General features: G+C 43.5%; 1 protein-coding gene across 1 annotated transcript in view; it reads right to left on the reverse strand.

The window, feature by feature from the left end:
• The window catches only part of ATP2B1 (ATPase plasma membrane Ca2+ transporting 1), a 133,080-nt gene extending 123,624 nt beyond the window's left edge, over nt 1–9,456 (reverse strand). The window contains exon 1 of the mRNA XM_082636013.1: nt 9,208–9,456. The gene's annotated coding sequence lies outside the window, so the exon portion shown is untranslated. The remainder of the gene's footprint in view (nt 1–9,207) is intronic.
• Nucleotides 9,457–10,570: the final 1,114 nt, after the last annotated feature.

A 10,570-nucleotide genomic window follows, 5' to 3' on the forward strand; every position in this document is an offset into this window, starting at 1 on the left:
ACGTATTGTTTTAAAAGTCAAAACTTCCAAGAAAGACAATAAAATTCTCTGATTTTATATTTTGTACTTTTGTGGGAGGTAACAAAGAAACCAAGTGATTTACCCATGGTCACTTGGCTTTTTAGTGGCAACAATAAAACTCAAATTTAAATCTGGAGAGATCTTAAGACAGCATCACAGAGTTAAAAACCCAAATCAGAAGTTTTAGGTCTAGTCACACATAGGAATACCATGCAGATACACAGACTCAAGGACCTACTTGTCCAGCACAGGGAACTATACTCAATATTTTGTAATAACCTATAAGGGAAAAGAATCTGAAATCCAATCATATACACACCTGAATCACTGAGCTTTACACCTGAAACTAACATGACATTGTAAATCAACTATACTTCAATAAAATACAGGTATACAGTCTCTGAGAAAAGTGGGCATTGCTGGCAAAAGGAACGATGTAGCAAGAGCATCCAGAGGCAAAAGAGAATCAGGTAAGTTCCAGTGTTCAATATATATATTAAAAAAGTGGAGTTTAAGCTTAAAGGCAGGTGAATTTAAATTTTATCCTAAATCCACTCTTCATGCAAAAAAGGGCTGATTGGTGTTTGTTTTTCTGATACCTGACATTCAGAGGGTCTGATGCTGGAGGATATCCTTTTCCTGGACTTCGCCATCCTCTCTTTCCCATTTCACTGACTGACCTTCCTTGTTTTCAGCTCCCTATATTTGCCCTTTAACTCAATAGTTCTCCACCATAGTACTAGTTGTCAGGAGTGTGCAAAGTAAAGTACCTGAAGTTTGTGATTCACTTTTTAAACAAACAAAAAAGGGTAGTTAAAGCATCACTCACTTGATTTGGGGCATAAGTAGAGAAAAAAAGGACAGAATTATAGCAAAGGAACTGAAAATTTCGCGTAACTCTAAGTATAAGCAAGGCAGCGTGGAGTATATGCCAATGCCATCCACGTCTGTCCCAAGAGGAAAGATCAAAATCCAGTAGGAAAAGATCATACTCTAACCCATTTCACTTTTGCTGATTCCACTGACGTCTGCCTTCACAGCTTTCTTTTTATTTTTTTCACTACTAAAACCATTCTACACTCCTCTTTTGATCAACGATTAATTCCTTCCATAATATCTTACCAAGAGTTAGGTCTATAAAATGTAAAAGGGATGGGAGAACACTCAAGATCAGTACACCTGTACAGTTTCAGCGGTGCTAAACACTGGAAAGTGAATAACCTATGGAGAGCAACTTTTTTCAAGCATTTAAAACTACAACAGCTTACGTGCCAAATCTATATAAATCATTAATTGCTTAAATGTTTGAAATTATGACTCCACGTACTACATGAGCATTCAACAGAAATGATGAAGTCAGGTACAGGCTTTCCTGACGTAAGGAAGGCAGAAGAATAACCACGTTGCTATGCTTTAAACTTTAACTGAGACCAGATATCTACACATCTTCCTGATGCCTGCAGTGATCATGCACCAAGTCACAGGTCAACAGTTCACTCTCAATGCATGAAGAAGAACTCTCTCAGAAAATCAGAACCTGCAGCAAACAGACATTTAAAAACCTGGCTCCAAGAGTACTCCTATCGATAAACAGTAACTACAAGGGTATCATACTGTAAATTTTAGACCATAATATATGCTTCAAATTACGGCATTTTACAACATGCAATATGCTAATGGATTACAGATACAACAAGCACATCTTAAGAACATCAATGCTGATGAAAGGAAAAGATGTCATGAGCTAAAAGAAAAGTGAAACTGGTCATTTTAAGACATAAATTTTAGCTACTGTAATTTGTCTAAAATGGACAAATTACTACACTGTAGTTAAGAAATGGAAATGACTTTCTATGGAGAAGCTAAATTCTATTGTCCTAGCAACAGTCTATGAAATGCGGCTGCCCTCCAGAAGTAAAACAGGTTGTCCTATGAATCCATCTGAGCAAAGCTAAAATTTCAAAGGTAAAAAAGTCTTTAGAAATTCTCCAAGAAAAATTCCTCCACTTTATCCACTTTACCTTCACGCAAGCTACACAATGTCTAAGTCCTAAATCAATCTGCCAGAAAAATACTGATTGAATGTTTATGGGATAAAACTCTATATATCCTCAAGAACTCATGCTCTTATCTGAATGAAATTACTAAGACCAAAAGGATATATAACAGATGGGAACTGTGTGACCCTGACTACAAATGTACAGCAATTCAGACAAGAAAGTTAATGAGTGATGACTGCAAAAGGTAGATGAATGCTGAGTTTTGAAGAATGGGAACATTTAGACAGACAAGATCAAGGGTCCCATCAAGTGAGAGGAAAATCATAATGATGTCACAGCAAAAGGAATGAGAGGGTGTACGCAGGAGACTGCCTGACTTGACTGTCCCACAGTGGGGAGTCAGCAGTATAGTACTGCAGCTCTGCTCTCAACTCCAGAAACGTGATTCACGTTGCGAACAGCACCCCCCGGAGGTGTGCAAAGTGGTGATCCTGGTTAAGTAATACAGAAGAGCAACAAGTGGGTGCTCCACTAAAAGGGATTCTGTGAAACAAGGGAGCTTTTAAAACACTAAACACATTTAGATAGATTCAGTCCATATTACCATAGCAAAATATGGGAGAAGTCCCAAATGGGAAACTGCATAAACCAGCCTATCTCGGATTTGGGTTTTGCCCCTCTCCCTCCATAAAACCCCTATTAATATTTCTTAGAATCGGTGTTCTAAAATGCGCTTTAGAATACTGAGCTATTTTATAAAAGGTCTTCAGAGTCAAGCTGCATCTTGATAAAGAGAAAAATGAGGAACCACTGAGCGTTTTAGTCAAGAAACGACAGCAGCAAAACTACTTAAAAACAAGAAAATTCTGGCACAAATATCAAAGGTAGATTAGAACAGCAGATCTGAGAATTTTGAGAGTAAAAGATTGCTTAGAATCCTTCTGGGAGCAAACCAACTCACTGAGTTAATACAATGAACAATAAATCCACATTGTTAATAATCAAGTTATTTAAAAAGCATCTTTTAAACAGACAAATCCTTTTTTATGATCTACTTTTCAGAACACACAGCTTTTAGTCCTAAATTTGTCAAGTCTTTATAATAGTCATACTAGTTTACAGTTAGGGAGTATCATCTCAGATTTCACAATGTAAGCAAGCACTGGTCCATTCAAAACTATCCTTGTTTTTTCCTCCAGAGGCCGAAGTGACAAAAATATTAATACAAATCCAGGTATTCTGGGTTTTGAGACACCACATTGTTGGAAGTTATCGTACTTAGAAATACCAAATAATATTCCTACCAAAGAGGTAACTAAAAACACTGCATACTGTTTAGAATAATTAACAAAGTTATTTAGGAAAATTTTAATGAAAAATAGCTTTAAAAAATATGGTGAAAGGTTTACCCACAGTTTATCTGGATCTCTCTGCCAGAAATCTTTATGAGCTTAGATTTCCACAACCATTAGTAAATTATAACCCATGATTCCTAAATATATTCTAAAGTGCAGCGAACAAGCCTAAGGTTTTGTAACAAATGATCAAAAATTGTTCAGCACAGTCTTGAGATGGACCTGCTTTGAAATTAATTTCATTATAAAATGTATTTTAAAAACAGATGCGGGCTACTTATTATAGTGTCATAAATGAAGCAAAAACAATTACATTTTAAATCTGGTCTTAAACAGAAAGTAATCCATATAGGGTAGATAAAATGGTTAAAGTCAGATCAGTTTACATCAAATGGCTCTTACAGTAGACTGCTGAACTATATAATCTGTTCTTTAACATTAAGTAAAACAGCAGTAACTTTTCGTGCACAAAATGGTAAATTATCAATTAGTCTTATTACTATTCTTGAAAGATCATTAAGGACTAACGTGCTGTTTCGGACGGAACAGCTACTTGTTAACTGAAATTAATAAGGACCACTACTTATCCACCAATTTAGGTCCTTTTAGTTTGAAAGAACATCCGAAGTCTTTCCTTCTAACATAAAATAAGAGCTAGACTAAAGCATATCATATGTATATGTATATAAATATACAGTACTGTACTGACACAGCATGCATTATTTTTACATAAGCCCCCATGTTCAAGGCATTTGGAAATGGCAGACACTGGGGCATGAAAACAAACAGAAAAGAACATTTTCCATCTAGGACTTTCACAGTGCTTAATAAGTAACTCAATAACCGTAGATGGATCTTCTGAAAGAAGACAGTGCACACAGATAAAAAAATATTTTCAATTTACCAGTCTTACAATTGTCACAAAAACCACCAAGTCCACAAATCAAACCTGGCTACAATAGTCAAAACTACTTGAAAGCACTATGCTCATAGTCAAATAAATCAATGATGTCTTTCTAATTTATAAAGGCATCTCAACTACGTAATATAATTTTAAGCGAAATGCAAACTCAATGTGAGTGTTTCTCAAAATGCTGACTACTGGGCCCCACTCACATCTGCTGAATGAATCAGATTTGCAGGGGCAATGCCAGGGAGTCTGCACTTTCAGTAACTCCGCCAGGTGACCCTCCTGCACACTTTCTGCAGAACCACCACCTTCCCTGTGAGCTTTATAGCAAGGTTTTGGATATGGAGAACTAAAATCTCATTTGGGACCTTTTAAAACTAAATTTCATTACATACCGAATTAATATTAAAAAGACTTAAGTAACAAGCTGTGGCAGAAAAAAACCAAGTACATGAAAAAATGACAGCAGAAATTAAAAAAAGAAACTTTTAGTACAGGCCATTTTATTTTTAACTCAAGATTTAAGACACCCCTAATCATTTCAGGGACTAACCAGTCTTTGTAAACATAATTCCTAACTTAAAAATAATCCTATCCACAATATTAAAAATATAGTATTTCAAATATGTTCAAATTCATTTACTCAGCTGTTAAGCAAATCAGGGTATGAACTGCTTATATTATACCAAATACAAGCAACGATTAAATTTATAAGTTAAACCGAAACAAATCTGTTTATATTCCACTATTAAATTTACTGTGGTCAGAACCTGATTTTCATAAACTTATATAACTTTCACAAACTTACGGAGACATGTATAATGGAAAGAGCAATGAAGCAAAAACTAGAAGGCATCTAGAGTCCAGTTCTGGCTAATCTAGCTGCTGGCTATATTATATGACCTTAGGGCCTAGAGAAATCATTTTACCTACCTAAAAAACAAGGAAGGTGCAGCTATCTACTAATTTCACAGATTTATTGTGAGAATCAAAAGGGATACTATGTAATACACTCTGAAATACTGTAAAGCATTTTATAAATCAAAGGCATTATCATTAAGAGTAAAATTTGAAAGACACTATCTTTAGGTGCCTGCTGTAAAACAGACTATTACAGAAACAAACATAAAAATTGACCTTTCAGATTCAACTAGATGTTGTACATTATTGTATACATCCTATAAATTATAAATATAAAACATAAGAATTTAATACAGTCATCTGTCTTATGCCCCCATTTATAATAGATCTATTTCTTGTGTAAAAACAGAAATGAAATTAGATGCACCATGAATTGATAACTGTCAAAACTGGTCACTAAGTATAATATTCTACTTTCATATGCTGGACAATTTCCATAATAAAAAATTTTAACAAGACCACAATGTATATGTGTGTGTGTATAAAATATCTGTAAAGGCTAAAAACCAAATCTTTTAAAGTTTTTTTTTGCAAATTATCCCCATACTTATTGTATCATTGTCCTTCAATGTTACCTCAGATTCTATACATTCCAAAAGAAGCTGCTCTCACGTACCCTTCTATATATATCATGACACCTATTAGAAAATAACTATTCCTCTCCAACGCAGTGAGTAAATACTCTTACCCAAGCTGCAAAAACTTAATTTTCTGCTCCCTAATCCTTATTCCTTTAATTTTCTCATTCATTACAAAATTCCAGACGTAAAAAGTGAAATGACCAGTTTCAACTGCATGTATGTGTAAAAACATAAGGAAAAAAAAGGGGGGCAAATACACTTTTTTGTTAGTATTGCAAAAGACCAATAGTTGTAATTGGCCATTCCTCTTAAAACCTGTTGACCCATACAACTCAATTCACATGGTAAGAGAATGCTGCACCCAAAATGAAGTTAACATATCTGTCAGACAAAGGAAACTGGTAAATTTAACCCCCAAATCAAGGATTTTATCAAGATATGCATAACAATGTATAATTACTCTGCATACATCAACCTAATTGCTCAAATGATGCCCTTTAACCTGGGCACATATTCCAGACTGAAAAGCGTAAACTACCTTTCATCACAAGCAGATTTTTTAACTTAATAAAACTATTTGTAGCTCAATAGCTTATGCTTTACAGTAGTCTATGAAGAAACTACAAGTGGTGAATTAAAAATTAAATGCAGATAGAAATGGTAACGATCCTGTGGTTTGCAATTAAAACTATATTTAGTAATATCCACACATTTACTTATTCATTACTTGAAAGCTGAATTTTTTTTATTTTACATCTGCAGTCACAATCATCAGAAAATATCCTGTGTCTAAAGAGATAGTGTACCTCAAGTTTTTGATTTGTGAGGGAGGGGGACAAGAGGGACCAAGTGGTCAGGGAAGGAAATCTCACCCATTTAGCTGTCACTACAGCACTTGTTTTCTAAGCATTAAAAACTCCATTCGTTTTTATATAAGATATTGATACACTTGACAAGAGCCATGCACAGAAACCACTTTTTCCAATATGGTCTTCAATAACTTTGAGGGTAAGTACTCCTGCTGGAAGTCCTCATTTGTATTATTTTAAAACAATTAATTGTAAAATCTGCAGTCAAACCATAAAAGGCAAGCTGTTGGAAGATGAAAAACAAAAAAAATTACTATACCTTATTCAAACAAGGTTAATAATTTTGCATGTTTACTTTAGAATCTCTTTATAGCACAGAAGCTAAAAAAATTTATAAAACCACGATCATGCTGGTGGGTACCCTTATTTGGTGGCAACCGCTAGTTTTAAATATCTATTTACGATGAAGCTATTACTTTCCTTATTTCTTTTCCTAAGTAGATCCAGACTATTATTGCCCCTATTATTTTATCATAAGCACAAATCAAATCTAGTTTCTCACTTCATCTCAGAGTTCTACACTAAATCCCAAGCTTCAATTAAAAAACCATGATTTCCCATACAATTGCAGAAACACCCCTAAAAGAGTGAGGAATTGCAGAATACGGGAAAATGAAGACAATTTCACCTTACACATCTAAATGGGGATGCCAGTAATGACAACTGTAACAAAAATCAAGAGGGTGTTCCCTGAATTTTCACCATTTTAATAAAAGAAAATGCTGAAATTTTAAATTAAAGGTGGCGCTCTGTCCTCAACTCACCCGACTGTGACTCACTTTTGCAGACTATATGGTAGGAAATAACTTACTTTTCAAAGATCTTTGCAGTTAGTTACACCCAAGCCAAAATCAGGACAGAGATCCACCCTTAATTACAGCAATTCATGCAAAGCACAGAAACTAAAACGGCCCCCTGAAATCATGGCTAAAGAAGCCCATTTCATATACTAGTTCTCAAAGTCTCCCTTTAAGGAATATGTTCCTATTTACTTCAAATTTGAACTCACCAGGACAAAAAAGAAAAAAAGAGGGGGAGGGGGACCCAGATGAAACGCTCAAGTACAAAAAGCAGATTCTCCTCCAATCCCTCTAATTCCCCCAATCCGCCTCTGCCACACACAAGGACAGGGAGTCTGGGGAAGGCTGGCGGCAGGACAAGCGGTGAAGGCCCTTCATTCACTCACGTGGGCCACTATCCAAAGGGTTACACACCCTCTGCCCGAGGAGAGCTTCATACAAAGCAGATCCTTACAAGTACTTTTATTACAAAATACACCCACACTGAACAAGAGCTTTATTTTAAAATAAGACTGTCCTCAGATGGGGGGAGGTGAAACACAACAAAGGCTTCCATGTTGAAAGGCAGACAGTCCAGATATAAGCATATACCTACAAGCGTATGAAAAAAAATCTATATAACTAATTTATCATGAACAGCAATCGATACCAACAGGAGCCATTAGATTATTAATAAACCCAGAAAAGTGGCATGCATAGCGGCCAAAGGTGGCTGCCTGCTGCGCTCTAACCCCAGGAAAGGCAAAATTACGCGTGCAGAGGAGGGTCGAGCCCTGCGCAGGTTTAAAGACCCCCCGAGCACCTCTTGCCCTCCCCTCCGCGCCAAGCGCCACTGCACTACACAGGATTCGAGCACTCCCAGCGCTGCGAGTCCGGCAGAAAACTGGTGAAGAAAATGCGCACAGACACCAACCTGGCCAGTGACCGCGGCGCAGAACCAGGGGTCGCTAAGTCGCTAAGCCACAGGATTCTCCAGCAGGATGGAATAAAGGGAGCACACCCCCCCACCTCCGCAACTGGAATGCGGCTCTTACTGACCCTTCCAAAAAGGGGGTGGAGGACGCAGGATTTTTTCTTTCTTTCTTTTAAACTAAGTCTAAGAACGCGAATCGGAAGCAACCGAGAACATCCTGGGGGGCCAGACGACAGACGCCGGGATAAAGACGAGACTGTTCTCCAACTCCCGGGGAATCGCCGTCCGGTGTGACACGCATCAATCAACTAGCCCCAGCCGGGGGCCGACCCTGGCCCCGCTCTCCGCCCGCGGAGCGCCAGTGGGGCTGAAGCCGGGGATTAGAGGGGTGACCCTCCCGGGGCGCCGGGAAAGAGTGCCGGGCACCGTTGCCCTCAAGGTCACCAGGCGCTGAGGCGGGGGCGGCCGGCCGCAGGATGGGCTATGGCGTGGCGGAGGCGGCTCGGAGAACTGAAGAGCTGAGGGGTTAGACGCCAAGTCCCACCGAGCCCCGTCCCTGGAGCCCTGGGCGGGGACTCCCGGCCGGACCCGGCGCTGAGGCGCACACCGAGGAAGCCGCTCACCTTTACGATCTGCCGGGGCGAGCGCGGCGGGAGACAACCTGCGAGGGGGCGCCGGAACGCCCCCGCCAACTTCTCCCGAATCCGCGCAGTCCACGGAGCACCCAGCTGTCAGGAGCCCCGCCGCGACGCCCCCACCTCCGTGTTCCGCCCGACCTCCCCCGCAGGTGACCTGTCCCGCCGCCCCCGCCGCGGACGGGCGGCGGCCGCCACTCACCTCGCCCAGCAGCAGGAACCATTTTCCGAAGGGGAAAGGAAGGGGAGGCTGCAGGAGGGTCGGGGGAGGGGGCGGTGAGGACAGCGGGAAACGCAGAGAACGGGGGCTCGGTCCTCAGCCCGTCCGCAGGCGGCTCGCAAGACTCGGAGCGCCACGCGGAGGTTCGGCTGCACCTCGAGGATGAGGTGGCCACGGAGCCGAGAGGTTCGGCGTCCACCAGCCGGGGCTCCCTACTCACGCTGCACTGCGAGGAGGCGGCGGCGGCGGCGGAGGAGGAGGCGGCGCCCGGCCGGCCCCCGCCCAGAGCCCGGCAGCCGCCGAGTGGCCGCCCGCGTCCCCGCAGGACCCGCCTCCTGAGCTCCGCAGAGCCGCACTCAGGGCGCGCCGCGCTCAGCACGGGCAGCTCTGCCGGCCTCACGCCGCCGTCCGCAAAGGCAGCGGCGGGCGGGGTGCAGCCCCCTCCTTGAGCACCGCAGCCCGACCCGCTCGGGGCGGGGCCCGCGGCCCCCTGAGAGCGGACAGCGGAGCACGAGGGGGCTGCGCGAAGCTTCGGGCAGGGGCGCCGCTTGCACCGGGTGGCCCGCAAGATTGCAGGGGGAGGCAAGGGGAGGTGAACACTCACCCGTTCCGGTCTGGCGCTCCCTTCTCTCCACACCCTCTCGCCTCCCGCTCCACGCTGGCGGCGCAGCTGCTGCCACTGCCGCCGCCGCCGCCGCCGCCGCCGCCGCCGCCGCCGCCGCCGAAGCTCGCGTTGCCGCCGCTGCCGCCTTGGCTAGGCGCGGTCACGTGACGCGGCCCGCGGGGAGCCTGGGGGCGGGCAGGCGCGCGCGCGGGAGGAAGCGCGACTTGGACGGAGACTGGGAGCTGAGAGGAGCGGAGAGGGCGTTTAAGGGGAGGACCCGGAGAGCGCGCCCCCGGGCGGCGAGCGCGCGCCCGGTGATTAGCACTTGCCGCGCGGTGGGGAAAGGGTGGCCGGAATGAGGGGCGGGGGACTCGCGCCTCCACGCGCCCCTCCCTCTCTTCCTCCGCTGAGCGCCTCGGCCGGCCGCTGCCCCCGCCCCCTCCCGTTCGCCCCTTTCCTCCTGTCGCTGCCAGCGATTGGCTGAAAGGTTCTGACGTCCTTGTTTCCATGACGTATCGGGGCGGGGGGCGGAGGGGGAGGAGGGGGTGGGTCGGGCAACCGGGGCGGTGACGCCGTCAGTCACAGCTGCTGTTTCGGAGCGGGTCCGGGTGGCTCCGGCAACTGTGGAGGCAGGAGAGCGATGTCTGCCGCAGGCTGACTTGGGCGCCCTTTACTTGAGGTCCCGCCCGAGGCAACCCCGGGTCTGCGCTCCTCCGAGCTCGGGAGCCGGGCTGGCGGGCG

This window comes from Mesoplodon mirus (genome assembly GCF_964341445.2).
Source record: "Mesoplodon mirus genome assembly, chromosome: 11".
Taxonomy (NCBI): Eukaryota; Metazoa; Chordata; class Mammalia; order Artiodactyla; family Ziphiidae; genus Mesoplodon; species Mesoplodon mirus.